We start from the raw sequence: 15,901 nt of genomic DNA on the forward strand, positions 1-15,901 counted from the left end.
TGTTCAAATACATTTTCAATTAATTGCCACGGCATTCTAATGAATTGAGATGCACCTTTGTATTGTAGCTTTCCAACAGTGTTTAGTTAACAACGCTACATGTGGATTTGACTTCTTCTAAAGTACATGTGCTACTTTGAGGGATGTCTGAAATGTGTTACGCAATGGTATGCAGCAAAACAGCATCTCGAGTCAAGAGCACTAATGCTTAGTGAGTAACATGAAAGTTGTGCAAAAAGTTGTGCGGCAGTGGTATTACCATTGATTAGGTGTTGGTGTAATCAATGGTTGGGCGGGGTCGCTCTGAGGTTTAGCACCATACATGACTCAACACACTGTAAGGCAGAGCAATCAATGGCAAACCCTAACTGATGTTGTACAACGTGGCGGAAGTCCTGCTACTGTATCCATCCGTTTATCTCTATGTTGTCTAAAGTAGTAAGTTAACTCAATCACTGCCATTAACAGCTATAGACGTCAAAAATTCATTTGCACTATTTTTATTAGTTTAACATTTTTTTCCCATTTTTGTTAACACAAGTAATAAAACCGTGATTAATCGTGAGTTAACTAGGGAAGTCATGCAATTAATTATGATTACTATATATATTTTTTTAATAATCAAAAAATAAAATAATGTATTTTTTTTTTAATTAGGGGCGTCGGGCGATTACAATTTTTAAATGTAATTAATCGCATTACTTCACTAGTCTACTTCACACTCACGATGAATCACAAATTTTATATCTGTTCTAATACAAAAAAAAACTTGGTTTGCATACTTTTGTTAACAAAAGTGGGAAAAAATGTCAAACTAATAGAAATAGTTCAAATAAATGTTTGACGTCTATAGCCTTCAATGGCAGTGAATGAGTTAATGTACCACTTACTCATTTACTTTCAAACGTATCTGTTTGTTTGTTTGTTTGTTTAAGACTGTTAACCCCAAAAGCTCCAAACGATAATCAAGACTTGCACAGTAAAATGGATGAAAGATATGCAAACTCACACAGAAAGACAATGGGGAGTTAGGGTTAAAAGGTAAACGTGTGTGCACAATCTTGTCCGAGGTACAGTATGTTCACTATGTATATTCTCTTTTGAGTAAATTACGCTATACTGCATTTCCACATGGGCCAATTATACACTTCACTTGGTGCTCAAGTCTAGCATCAATTCATATGGACTTTTATTTTAGTCCACCGTCTCCATCCTGAAATTTATTTTTTATGATAAATCAATTCCACTTTGGCAATATAAGTTGTACTGTAATGAGGGCCAGCAAATAATAAAGGCTGATACCAGAGCTATAAACATATACTGTAGTAAAGCTGTCAAGTTTTAAAACAAACTGTTTCATCAAACCATTTGAAATAGCTGTGTGTTGTGGAGACGCGGTAAATGACGAGACGAGGAGACGAAGGCAAGTCATGTCACTTTTACTCAACACACAAAAATGATTGTCACCACAGTGTCCTATTTGTTTTTGTTCTGACATACTAAACACAAATACTTGACTTATGTTGGCTGTAGACATGAGACATTTTCATTTTGGAATGAAAAAAAAAACAACTGATGGCATCTACCCCATAGACAGTCTGTTTAGTCCTATTTTTAATTGTCATCTATTTTTTGGTGTTATTTGCCAATTTAAATTCCCTTTTGTCTACTTGATGCATTTGGCTAATATACATAACAAATTGATAAAAAACTCGTTTTAAAATCAGAAGTCAAGGGAAATAGTTGAACTATTATATTAATAATCTTAATAGTTGAATATTTTAAAACGTGTTTGCTAACAAAAACAGGCTTGCAATATCTCAAGGTATTAAAAGTGAAGGCTGTTTGCAGTTTGGTGCAGATTTGATCGAGAAACATGAATTCAACGTGTGATTTGATTTAGCAGGCCACATTAAATGATGTGACAGGCCGAATCTGGCCCCCAGGCCATGAATTTGACACCTGTGCTCCAGACTGCTGCCCTCTACAACTGGAGACAAACCAACGCTTGGAGTGAGAGGTTCCTTCAGTAAAGTAGGTACAGTACAGTACTATAAAGCAGGGGGACAAAAATGGCAGCTACACTTTTGTCTCATGATGACGGTAATTAGTCGTCAACAATGGGCAAGCAATTAAATAATTATGGAAAGACAAAATTGATAAGAGATTCAAGAAGCATTTGATTGCCAATTAATAGGCTATTAAATGTGGGCTTCAACGAAGTGTAAAGCCTTCCCGGAACCTTATGGCAGTGCCCTTAGTACGTTAATTAATTCACATCCTGCCTCTAATTATTTTGCTTTCACTAATTAAACCGAAACACACCTTCATCCCTCGCCCCCCTGTCTTTGTATCTTCGGGTTAAGGCCGCCCTTGATTCAACAGCTCAACACTTGCATCCCCAGCAGAGGCTTCACGGCTCACTGCTGATGCTGTTATTGTGTTGTGTGATACGCCCCCAGCTAAATGACGAGCATCTTGCTGTTTGTACCTTTTAAATGGAGGATTGTTAACAGGACGTCAAATACAATCACAGTCAAAAAGCCTGCACAGCTGATACTTTTCAACCTGGTCACTCCCACACCGACAACTGCAATAGTCAAGTCTAGTTTCCTTTGATTGCCCCGATACTCCCAATCATGCAATGGGCTCATTGAAAAAATACAACAAAAATGAAAAGAAAAGAAAATAAGAGCTGTTTTAACTCTTAACTGTATGTACTGTCATATCAAATTGGACAGAAATACTTTTACTAGCTGCCTGCAAGCCACCCAAAATGTGTCCGCGACCCACTTTTAGGTTCCATGATCCGTTGAGAATCATTACCCTAAGGTTATTTTTTCACCATGAAATTTGAGTTTTCAGTGACCCAAAATACACAAAAAAGGAAACATCAACAAAGGAAACAAACGGAGGTGAGCAGATTTACAACAGAAGTAAGACAACCATAAACAGAATTCGGCCTACACAAGGCAGCAAAACAGGAAACAGAAAATCACAGTAGTACTTAAAAAAACACACACACACACAATTAACTTATTCACTGCCATTGACGGCTATAGACGTCAAAAATTCATTTGAACTATTTCTATTAGTTTCCCCACTTTTGTTAACAAGAGTATGAAAACATAAATTTAAAAAAAATGTACATTTAAAACAGATATAAAATTTGTGATTAATCGTGAGTTAACTATTGAAGTCATGCGATTAATTACAATTAAAAATTTAATTGTCAGACGTCCCTAATTTTTTAATAATCTTTTCTTTTTTTTTAATTAGGGGCATCAGGCTACTACATTTTTTAATTGTAATTATTCACATGACAACTAGTTAACTCAAGATTAATCAACATTTTCATATCTGTTCTAAATGTACAATGAACATTTTTTCTAGGTTTTCATACTCTTCTTAACAAAAGTGGAAAAAAATGTGAAACTAATAGAAATAGTTCAAATGAATTTTTGACGTCTATAGCCGTCAATGGCAGTGAATGAGTTAAAAATCATCTGCCACTGTCATTAGGGAACTTTATGTATCAAAAGTACTAGTGGTGTCAGTAATATCGGTAAGTACTCAATAGTTGAATACTCGCATCTCTAGTTGTTACAGTAATTATAAACTCTACTTTGAAACACACAAAGCTGCACCACATACAAACAAATTATGGCTACAACAATACTGCAGGCATGTACAATCTCTGCTCCATGGGAACTGTAACTATACTATTATTTTATTTATTTATTTTAAAAGACACGTTCTAATAACATGAAGATAACATGGTTCCTAATTAGTGTTAAAAATATGAAAAATAGCAAGGGTGCAAACAATGAACCACAATGCATAGTACTCATTGACTGGGTTGGGAGGGTTACTTTTAAAATGTAATCTGTTACAGTTACAAATTACCTGCCCAAAAATGTAGTTTGTAACGTAATCCATAATATTAATTATATCGCCAAAAGTAAGATGCGCATTTTGGCGATGGAAACAGGTGTTGCGAATAAGCGACTACAAGACCGGATATACGTCGCACGTTTTGACCGATACTACGTCACGCACGTTTGTAGTCACAATAAATGGCGGATGATAAAGTAAGAAATGTTTGGAGAGACAAAGAAACACGATCATTTTTATAATTAATTAAAGAAAAAAAACATGAATGCAATCTTAGATGGCTTTATTAACATCAGCTCTCAATGTTACGTCACACTTCACATGAGGGAGGGAAGCCAACAAGACAAACTACTTCCGTTCAGTCCCTCAAAACCAACATTCCCACCTGGAACTCCCCATTGTCACAAAGTTCCGTCCCTACAACGTCATCTCGCGGCGCATATTCGCAAAAGAAGAGCGGAAGGAAAACAGCCATAAGTCGCATGACCGTTTTGCGCATTTTCAAAAAATTTGCATAAAAATCCAAAATATTTGGATGGAAACCTGTCTAATGACTCTCGCAAATTTTTGTCTTTAACTCGCTTTTAGAGGGTCCACTGCACAAACTGTACTTGAGCTTGTCACCATATTTCTATAATTGCGAATTTGCGGGCAAGGTCAGGGGCTCACACATTGCATGCTTATGTCAAGTGTCACTCATGCATTCATAAATGGCTGCAACAACAATTAACTACTGAGCTGTGGATTCTGGAGCACGTCTGCGCTGAAATGCCACTTGTGCCACTTGTGCCATCAGCGCTACGGAAAGTGCCGCGAGAGCTACGCAATCCTACTTCCAGCCGAACAAATTCAGTTAGGCCTTAAAGGGCCATTCACCCCAAATACTCTCAAAGATCAACCCTGGGTGGCCGCCAGTTGTGTGCATTAGAGATTTACTAACACCACAAGTGCTTTTGTGGTCCCTCTAAAATCCCCGATGTTGACAACAGGCTGCAGCACTTTTCTCTCTTTTCTTGCCGCAGCTCTAAACTTCAACAAGAAGCCTTTTTGAAAGCACCGCAGGCCAAATAAAACTCCAGCATAATATTATAAGCTTGTAAGTATTACATGCTGATGTTGTACACTAGCACAGTGACCTTATTGACCCTTCTGGGGAAAAAAAGAAAGGAGAGAAAAGTTAACTTTTTATTTTCCATCGGCCGATTTGCACGTCTGTTCTGCCATGTTTAAAGTTGATCAAAATTGAAGCTTGAAGTAACTTTGTAAGACAATAAAATGTTTAAATGATGTTGATCCATCGCTGCAAAATACCATCATCGATCACAACCCTCACGTACAGTCAAACACTAATAACTCACCACCTGAAGTCTGACATTTACACATTTTACTGTAAATGAAAGTGCTTTCATACTCTTCTTTCAGTAGTTCATCATTTCCTGACTTTTACGCAGGTACTGCTTTAAACGCTATGCTCAAACACACACAAACAAGCACTCTTGTTTAGTGTAAGCCTCCAGTTCACCATTAATAACTCCTGTAATAACTGTAATGACCTTTTGCAGTGACTGACTCACATGAATACACAAATGCATCCCCGTTCCCCTTTGTAAGGAGACCCAAGGTTTTACATAACCACCGAAGGTTTATCTCCGATGTAATCAATACGGGATGACTTTCATTAGCGTTGCAGATTGCATTACGATCATATTATGGCCGTAGAGAAGAGTAGCGCTATCTTTTAATGCCATCATCACTTGTCTAACGGGCGTTATTGATGGTAATGGAACAGATATAGTGCAGAAGAGCAAGTGCAAAGCATAACCACTCAATCTGTTGTGAGACATGAGATTCAATAAAAGTTAAGCATTATATTTCACTCATGGAATGTTTTCACCCATTCCAGGGTGTTCCGGCGCCTCTCACCCAAGGTCAACTGAGGTTGAGTGATGAGGTGATGCGCTATAGAAAAAAGGGTGAATGAATGGATGAGAGTTCCTGCACTGGACCTGCCACAATACGTTCCACAAATGTGGTCCGCATGCTGCACTAATGCAATACAGTATATTCTGCATGTCATGTCATATCAAATGTATTTAATATTTACAGTAGTTCCTATGGCAACACACACACAAAGAAAAGAAACACGGGCCAAACAGTTACCATTATTTTATAAGTCACACCAGTCAAAAAATGCATCAAGAAGAAGAAAAAAAATCATAGAAGTTGCACTGGACTACAGATCACATTTTGGGGGAATTTATTTTACAAAGACCAAGAACAGTAGAGCTCAGACTCGCACCCAAAATCCCCATTAACTAGGTTTGTTGACAACAGCAAATGAGTTTGGAATTGCTGCTTCTAACTATGGAAAAGTATTTCCTTTTACTTTCAAATGTCTTACCTTAACAAAAATACCCGTGTCACATTGTGGCCAAAGGTAGAAACCTGCTCGCTTGTTGCGCCTTTTGGTGCTGTAAAAAATTAATTCTTGTTGTGGTGGATGCTAAACTAGTGAGCAACTAGTCCCTTATTTGTTGATGTTCCAGGCGGCAGAAAACTAACGACATATTCCATTTCTTCTTAAACGTTCATTTGGCAGTTGGAAAATAACTTTTGTTGCATTGCTGCCACCGTCTGAAATGCAACTATATTCAACCCCAGTTTTTATTATATTTTATTATCATTCATGTTCCAGCGTGGCCTTTAAACTCATTTATTCTGAAATCACACCTGCTGATAGTTTTCGATGAACACCCCACCTAAGTTATTGCAAAATTGGCTTGAGGTCTAGCTCATATAACTGACTCCTCTCCAAAGCATCGCCTTTAAAATGCTCGATTAAATAAATAAATAAATAAAACTGTGTGAATAAACCTGAGATGACAGTGATGGATTAATGGCTGCATGTGGAAAAAGCCTCAAGCAGCACATGAAAAAGCAGTTTAAATAGCAGGCATGTGCATCAATAAGAAGGCTAAATTGCTTGCATAATGAGGCAGGAAGTCTTCTAATGAATGTAATCATAATGACTACTAGGATTGTGCTTGATTTGTTTTGAAGAAAAAATTCATGTGTGAGTTCACATGAGTTAATTTCAGATTGATCAGTCACACACGCATCATGCATAACAGCGATGTGGGTGATGGCTTAGTTAAAAAAAAAAAAGAGAGACATAAGATCCATTTACATGACAGCAGCCAAAGTTCAATTGCAGTGCAGTTCTTCCAGTCTATTTTAGATCAAGGCATGAACGCAAAGCATATTATGATTTGCATTGAAATTCCTGAGTCAACCTGCAGAAATATTTTCTTTTCATCCCTAAATACTGTTCAATTCTTATGCATACTGCACATAAAATGTTTGGGGGCAAAGAAAATCTGTATAAACACTGATGGTTAAACCTTAATGTGACAAAATGAGAAAGGAAAATTGTATTTGGTGCATGTTTTTGCAAGAGCAGACCTCGCCTGTGTGTCCAGGCATGACCTCTTGACCCCTGTACAACTCTAGCTCTTAATTTAGTATGTAAGCTCATTCTTCTGTTTTAACTCCTGGCAAACACAAGAATACATAAAAACAGTTACAAGCTAAGCTAATGCTGAAGATGTAGTCGATCAACGCAACAATTTGCCATCTTCCTTCTGTTATTACTGCATCTAAATGCCCTGCTAATGGTAACCACCAGCACAGGTGTGACACAGGAGACTCACCAACACAAAACATAACATGGATTGTTCACAGGAGGAGTTTAAAACCGGTCCGAGAATTGCCTGTGTTCCCACCACACAATGGTCTATGAAGCGTCATGGTGGTATCTCAAAACAGTGAAAGATGAACTAATTCAATGCCATTGACTGCTATAGACATCCAAAATTCATTTGAACTATTTCTATTCGTTTAACTTTTTTTTTTCACTTTTGTTAACAAGAGTATGAAAACCTAGAAGAAAATTATTGTACATTTAGAACATATACAATTATCAAATTTGTGATTAATCGTGAGTTAACTAAAGTCATGCGATTAATTACAATTACAAATTAGAATCGCCTGACGCCCCTAATTTTTAATAATTTAATCGCCTGATGCCCCTAATTTGTAATAATCGGGGTTTTTTGTTTGTTTTTTAAGATTATTTTATTTTTATTTATTTATTTATTTATTTATTTATTTTTTCCGGAGAGCTCAGTTCATTCGGTAATTTTACCGATTTGACATGTCATCATCATTGCTCTCTTTTAATTTTTTTTATTTTTTTATTATTTATATTTTTTTTATACATCTTTATTTAGTATGTGGGTATGTATGTGCATGTGCGTGTGTGCGTTTAAAGATTATTTTAAAGAAATGTCTAGGTTTTCATACTCTTGCTAACAAAATTGAAAAAAATATAGAATTAGTTCAAATTAATTTTCGACGTTTATAGCCGTCAATGGCAGCGAATTAGTTTTTTTTTATTTTTTTATTATTTTCCTGAGAGAGCTCAGTATTGTTCATTCGGTAATGTTACCGATTTGACATGTCATCATCATTGCTCTTTTTTAATTTTTATTTAATTTTTTTAATTTTTATTTTGTATGTGGGTGAGTATGTGCATATGCGTATGTATGTGTGTGTGTGTGTGTGTGTGTGTGCATGTGTGCGTGCGTATGAGTGTGTACTCATTAGTTCACCTAAAACCTATTAAAAATCCCATACCGTTCACCTAAACCGAATACTTCAGAATCCAGATAGAGTCGTGAGGTTGTCAGGAGACCCGAGGAAGGATCAAAGAAAAGAAAGGAAAGTGAAATCCAGCACCGACCAAACATTACCTACTACCCACCGGGTTACCAACCAGAGTCTTTCACCAACTCCAGAAACATCTAAATTCCAACAAATTAGGGAGACCTCAAGAGACCAAAGGAGAGACTGAGGAAAGGAAGAAAGGACAGATGAAGCAGAAAAAAAGAGTTAAACTAATAGAATTAGCTCAAATGAATTTTCGTTGTTTATAGCCGTCAATGGCAGCGAATGAGTTAATAAAGACCTATGTATCCCAAATTATTAGCTTGTATCTTCCCTACAGCGTAGAGTGTTCGCTGCGAACACTCCGCAGTTTTGGGGGGGAGGGGAGGGGTGGAGTGGTGAAGGGTGATGTCAAGCAGTAGGGGTGTGCCAAAAAATCGATTCTCATAAGAATCGTGATTCTCATTTAGTACGATTCAGAATCGATTGTCCCAAAATGTATTTAATTTAAATTATTTTATACTGTCTTGCCTTTGTCTGTGTAAGCCTTTGTTTGGAGCCCTGTTCATGTTGTACCTGATTTGGCCACTTAGGGGCAGTGTGGTTCCACGCGGTCTGATACACTCTTAAGTTGTAGCCACATTAGAGAGTAGAAGAAAAAAGTCACGATCAAGTTATTCCAATAAAAGTTGTTTTTTTGGAGCCGTTCTTTTGAGTGATAAAAGTGCCGCGAGTAGCGCGCTAATTAGCATTTTGGGAAGTCAGACTGGAGTAGATCATTACAATTCCTTGCACATCTATAAATTGAAGCAGAAATCATTGTCAATCAAATCATTTTGAATCAAAAATCCCTCTTAATCGAAAATCGGAACGCAGCGACGAACAGAAATCGAGACGAGGAAGAAACCGACTGAAGGGTGAGGCTGGGTGCGGGCTGCCATTTATCCTTAGCTATCCAATGCTACTGGACCAAACAAGAGAACAAATCAACGTTCTGATCAACTAGATATGTGACAAATTACCACTTTGATTATCTGCATCCTATTGCATTCTGGGAATGGGAATTAATAAGCTTCGGTTTCATCCCGTCAGCCCTTTTTCTTTTCGGGTATAATTGTGAATGTTGTAAATTGTCTCTATGATGGTCCAAAATGAAAAATGAATAAAAACAAAACAAACAAAATAGAGCTATCAGTAACTCGGGCATTGCTAAAACCATCCTAGACTTGATTTCCTCTCTTGAGAAGGTTTCAGCAGCAAATGAGAGGAAGCTCCAGCTCTGATGCGATGGTATCAGGAAAAACAGCCTCGCTTGCCAGGGCATGATCCATATTTATGCTTTTAAAAATGTATTGAGGTCTGATTTGGACCTCTCCAGGATCAACACATTCTCCTCGGCAAGCAGGTAATCTCCTGCCCCAGTTCAAACGTGTTTCTCTGAGTGCAAGAAGTTGATAAATATAGAATTGGATAAATAGCTGCAGGGAGACGTGACGTCACCGGCGAATAATGACTCACCCACCACCAGTTTGGGAAGTTTGCTGATGAAAACATCAGGCGGAAACTAGGCTAATCCGTTAGTTCAAACTGCATAAGCAAGTGAACGTGCTGATCATCTAAAGCAAACGATAACCCCAGCCTGAAAGCATGACTTGCCACATTGCACATGCGTGTGCCATCCGGGCATATGCTGCCATTGCTTTCTACAGGATTTTACAAATCGGCTTTGTGTCAAAAAGTTGAGCAGAAGGAGAGCAAGTCGGGGAGGGTCTCTGCATCAACATGGTTCATTTCATCTCCTCGGTGTGCGAAAGGACCAGTCAATTCTCTCGGCTCTTCAATCACTTGCTTTGTTCCGCCATTTCACTCAAAGCACCTTTTCTTCCTTCACCTCGAGATGACCTTCTTGTCTATGTGCTCTGCACTCAACCTGTTTTCCTTGGCTCAAGTGAGGACAGAAGCCATCTCGGACCGGCTGATTGAGTTACTGCGGTTGCGCCTGCTGTCACACGCACACACAAACGCACAGAGGCACAGAGCATACACGCCATGAAGGCTTAGGCGGGGGAGGGGAGGTGGGGTGCTGATACTGCATGGGGATGAAACAGAGCCAGACAGCTAATAATGACACAGAGCTCCCAACGAGAAGCAGTAGGATTATCCTCCATTGACGGCTAACGGGAAGCATGACGAGTTCGACTGGTTTCACGATCGTTTGCATTCATTCATTGATATATTGATACCACATTTTTTTTTTTTTAATGTGTGAGGCACAAGCTAAGGAAAAATTCCATCACATTTTGGTGTCAATCCGTAAATATTATAATAATTGCACTAATATGGTAGACTACCTCACACGGTACTGTATCAATACACCAACATCAGATATCGGTACAACTGCTGTCTGACATTTGTGCACTTAATGACAAGTGTGATTTGTTTTGATGAGATGTGAATAGCCACAAACAAACAAACAAAGAGTCACAAGGTAGCCAAAAATGAAGCCAATCATTCATACTTTACAAATGTGAATAACTTTGGTTAAAGAAGGTCATGTTTGGAGCTGAGCTGAATATAAATGTTAAATTATGCTTGCCTGATTCTTAGTGATACATTCAGGACAAAAATACTCGTAGGCGGCTAAGTTAGCTGAATTGGCTATTAAAAATAAAGACAAAATAGGAGATGGTGTGTTCCCAGCCATTCCTCTTGTCATTTCGTATTTAAGTGTAAATGAGTGTGTTTGTTTGGTGGTGGCTATTGTTGTTTGTATCTTATAACTTTTATTCAGACTACTATGGAAACATCAGAGAGAAGACTATTACAGATGGTTTTATTGAACGTCACAACATATTTATAACATGCATTATTTCCCCCAAAACATATTGCACATAAACATGTAAAACACATCGTCCCTTAAAAAGTATTTGAAAATGTGCTATTCTAAATCGTTAATTGTACTTAAACCTTCAAACAACTGAACTATTACTAATACTGTATTTGATTAAAAATAAAAAGTTGAAGTCACATATGCACAGTTTCTAGATTTAATTCAGTGATTTATTTGCCAACCACTAGGAGTACCGTAGAACTAGTACTAGGGCTGGGTATCGATTGAAATTTCCTCAATTGATTCGATTTTGATTCATAAGAGTTCAGTTTAATTTAAAAAAAAATTCTGATTCAATTTGATTCACTTCAGGTCAATCTGATATTGATTAATTAAATATTAAATTAAATTCCCCAAAAAATTTCGTAGAGGCAGTAACTGGTTAAATGACTTCTTTATTGATGAAAATAACACGTGTTGTAATCACTTAAGTGTTGCACAAACATTGACATCAGCATGGATGAGATGAAAATGTTTTCATAATTCTAATTCAATAATTGTAAATATAAATAAAAAAATATTCTGAATTGTCATAAGGAGTCAGGTAAAGGTAAGAAAATACTTTTAAATTCATGTGAACCTTAAATTTCAAGAAAACAGCAAGATGCAAAAAAATTGTGTACAAGTACCACACTTTGAGTATAACCAATTTATTTTAGAAGGAGAACAGGTTCCACAAATGTGTCCTTACTGTATATTTGGGCATAGCGTGCCACACTAGGTTTCGTTTTACATTACCTCCAGAGCATTTGCACGTCATGGTCGGAAAAGGTCATGCTCTGTATGGACAATGCAGTAAACGTAATAGTACTCTATTAGTTTGCTATATAATGAGTAAAAAAAGGGAGGTACTGTAATTCAATATGTCAACTTGAACCACTCTGGAGAGAGATCAAATGAGGGTTCTTCTTTCACAGTTTGCGCTGGCTTTTCTTTTTTTTGGACACAGGGAGGAGTTCTCTGTTCTGTTCTGTTCTCGAAAGAGGAAGGCAAGCTGAGATATTCAGACAGTGCCACAGTGACAATTTAGATTCCACATGTCCTCATACAGAACTGCCTTGCTTCATAAAGATGGTACGATGGAATGCACAAACTACAGCTTACCTCATTTAAAAAAAATATTATTTTTTTTATGATGCTAAGGTGGAGGGAAAGGATGCAGCTGTTAAAAGTTTATCATGAATATGCTGACTGAATCGATTAATACATTTTATAGTCAAAATGTAAAACTTTATTTTTTCTTGTCTTTTTTTACTTACATAATGTGTCAGAATATGTTTTTGAGCAAAAATCATTAGTTATTCTAGCATTCAGTCACTAATTTCAGTCATATCAAAATTCTTAGAGAGTAGAGACAATAAAAAACATACAGATATACTGTATGCCTATGCATATTCTTATTCATCCAGGTCATTTAATTCTCAGGGCAAGGCATCTTCACAACTGTTGCTTTGCATTCCAAAAGAATGATCCTATTTGTGGTTGGGGTGCGCCCACAACTTGGAGCATAAACTTATTTATTTATTTATTTTCCATAGAAACCCAGGCTAATGCTTTCCCTAACTAAGCTTTGTTGCAGGAACTGATCAAGTTTGCTTGGACAAGAGACCAAACGTGTTCTATAAATTCAATGCCCAGCTTCCCCCCCCCCCCCCCCCCCAATACCAAAAGGCGGGGAAAATGACAGTTCATATGGAGGTGTAACACAATTGCAATTACAATTTGTATCTATTTGAAATCTATCGCTTTGGCGAGTGTACGGCAAACGTGACAAGAAACGAATCAAAACTGTGTTGTGTTTATCATATCATTTCAAGTTGCGCAACAAAGTCAGTTTAACATGTCGGTATGTAAAAATCAGCATTACAATTGTTTTTTTGTCCCTATTAAACTTCCAAATTTGCGACAAAGTCAAGAAAGGATTCAGACAATCAAACATGCAGATGTCATCAAACCTTTACCCCACTTTAACGTTATCCCATTTCTTTCTCGACTGCATTTTGCCCTTTTGGTGTGCGTCATCTCCATCACTTCCCCGTGATCAGACTTTTCCCTTGTAACAAATGTCCTCCTGTGGCCTTACTTGAGTTCCCTGACTCCATCCTTTCCTCCCCATACTCGTCTCCACCCTGAACTAATCTACTGTGAGTGACAGTCAGAGAGTACAGGAATGATGAGCAACTAAGCGAGCCAAAGGGAGTGACACGGAGCAAGGAAAAGCCTCCGCTCCCTCGAGTGAAAACAGAGTAGGAGTGACAGGCGTGTCGTGGGGTGGTGTGGCATACACTCAAATTTAGCAGACATTTATATGAGCGGATGGGGAAATGAGTTGAGAAATAGGAGGACTGGGCAAAGAATGAAGTCAAGGTATAAAGAGGTGAAGGTCTTTGAAGAGGAGGCACAGATGATGAGAAAGGTTGGCTTCAAGGGAAATATTTGAGTTAGTGATGTGGTGTGACTGATATGCACCTGGAAGCACCTACACTGGAGTTGAGAGTTCCTGGAGTACACCTGGAGTAATGCAGCAAAAATAAAAATAAAATAAAATCACAACTTGGATCAAAGAATGTCAAACAATCTAATCATTTTAAAATGTTAACTACATTATATATCTCCTGGAACCACATCTAAATATTGGCGCAGGTAGTGGAATGCAATTTTAGTGAATTTAATTGAGGTGCAAGCACAAACATTCTGAGCTCAGCGGACATGTATGGTGGATGTCATTCGTATTTCAACCCTCTGAATCATTGCAGACATTATTTCATTGAACACGTTATTTTCATATAGGTAAAATCATCCACTGGCTGCTGCACAGCTGAGCAGGATGGGAGCGGTTTACACACGGAGTACAATAAGAGTGGAAGGCTGACAGATGTGTGATTTCTCTACAGTCAACTTCGGAGGTCTGCTTATAAACATATTTCGTACGCTCAGCCTGCCACAGGACTAGAGCAAATCAGTGTCTTCTTCCATCATGGATGATCAGGACACCGCTCATGCGTGCCATTTAAAGGGAATGAGAGGAGCCACTTCAATTGCTGGTGAAACAGGTCAGTGTTCACGGCCCACAACTGCGCAAAATACCCTTTTTAAAATGCACCATGCTGCAGTTGGCTTATGTTGAATAATAATAATAATAATAATAATAACAATAATAATACTAATACTAATACTAATACTAATACTAATACTAATACTAATACTACTACTACTAATAATAATAATAATAATAATAATAATAATAATAATAGCAAAACAGTTTTGAACAATTTCATACACATAGCATTGTCAGAAGGCCATTTTGCTCTCTTCAGGTATCTGCCCATTTAATAATAATAATAATAATAGCAAAATTTGCACTGGGCACAAAAATAGATCCTCTTGAGTTGCATCCAAATGTCTATTCTCATTATCCTTCATAGGAAGGCAGTTAGATAGGTTAGAATGCTAAATGCATTTACTGTACATAGATTTATTATTAAAAAAAACTAAAAACATTCCCTTTCGGATCTGCTTTCGGATTTACGCCTTTTCAAGACACAGTTTTGAACAATTTCATACACATAGCATTGTCAGAAGTCCATTTTGCTCTCTTCAGGTATCTGCCCATTTAAATGCTCGAAGGTGAATAATTGAGCTCCTGTGTACCATTTCTACATTTTTCAGAATGAAAAAGTCCCCAAGGTATTGGCTAAGTCAAGAGTCAAAGATGCAAAAACGAACTACAACTACTCCTCCGGTACAACATGTCAAAAATCGGAGTGCTAAGACAGTTAACTTTCCATGGAGTTGACTTAGCTCTTTACCCTGTAAAAATAAATACATACCAATAAACATATAAAATAACTCCTCTCGTCCTTTGCTAATCTGAAGTGAGTATTTATTATTATGTTCACGCATGCAATTTCATGCTACCATCTTGGCCAGGTCTCTCTTGCGTACGATCTCAATGAGACCACCTGGTTCTAGAAAGGTTAAATCAAAAATAAATAAATAAAAAATATGATTGTAGCAGCAGTATTTTTGATTCAGCACTTGTATTGGATCTCATTAGCTTGTGCAATGTACCTAATGAAGTGCTTGGTGTGCGTATACGTGGAAATCAATCTGAGCAGTAAATTACCTTACAGGGGTGAGTGAATAAGAAGGAGAGGACAGGAAGGGAGAGATTTGGAATCTATTTTGCACCACAGCCATGCAGACACATACTCCATTCAGTCTGTGCTCGCTAATACCCCCCCCCCCCCATTAGCTCCCACCGCCCACCCCCACCCTGTCTTTCCATCCGTCTGCCTCTCACACCCACCTCATCCCCCCTTCCCCCCCTATTAGGCTCTCCTTCAACACCTTTTGCCCTCAATATTTCCTCTTATAGAACTCACACGCTTT

The sequence above is a fragment of the Leptonotus elevatus genome, chromosome 1 (genome assembly GCF_054856555.1).
Source record: "Leptonotus elevatus isolate MCC_2025b chromosome 1, RoL_Lele_1.0, whole genome shotgun sequence".
NCBI lineage: Eukaryota > Metazoa > Chordata > Actinopteri > Syngnathiformes > Syngnathidae > Leptonotus > Leptonotus elevatus.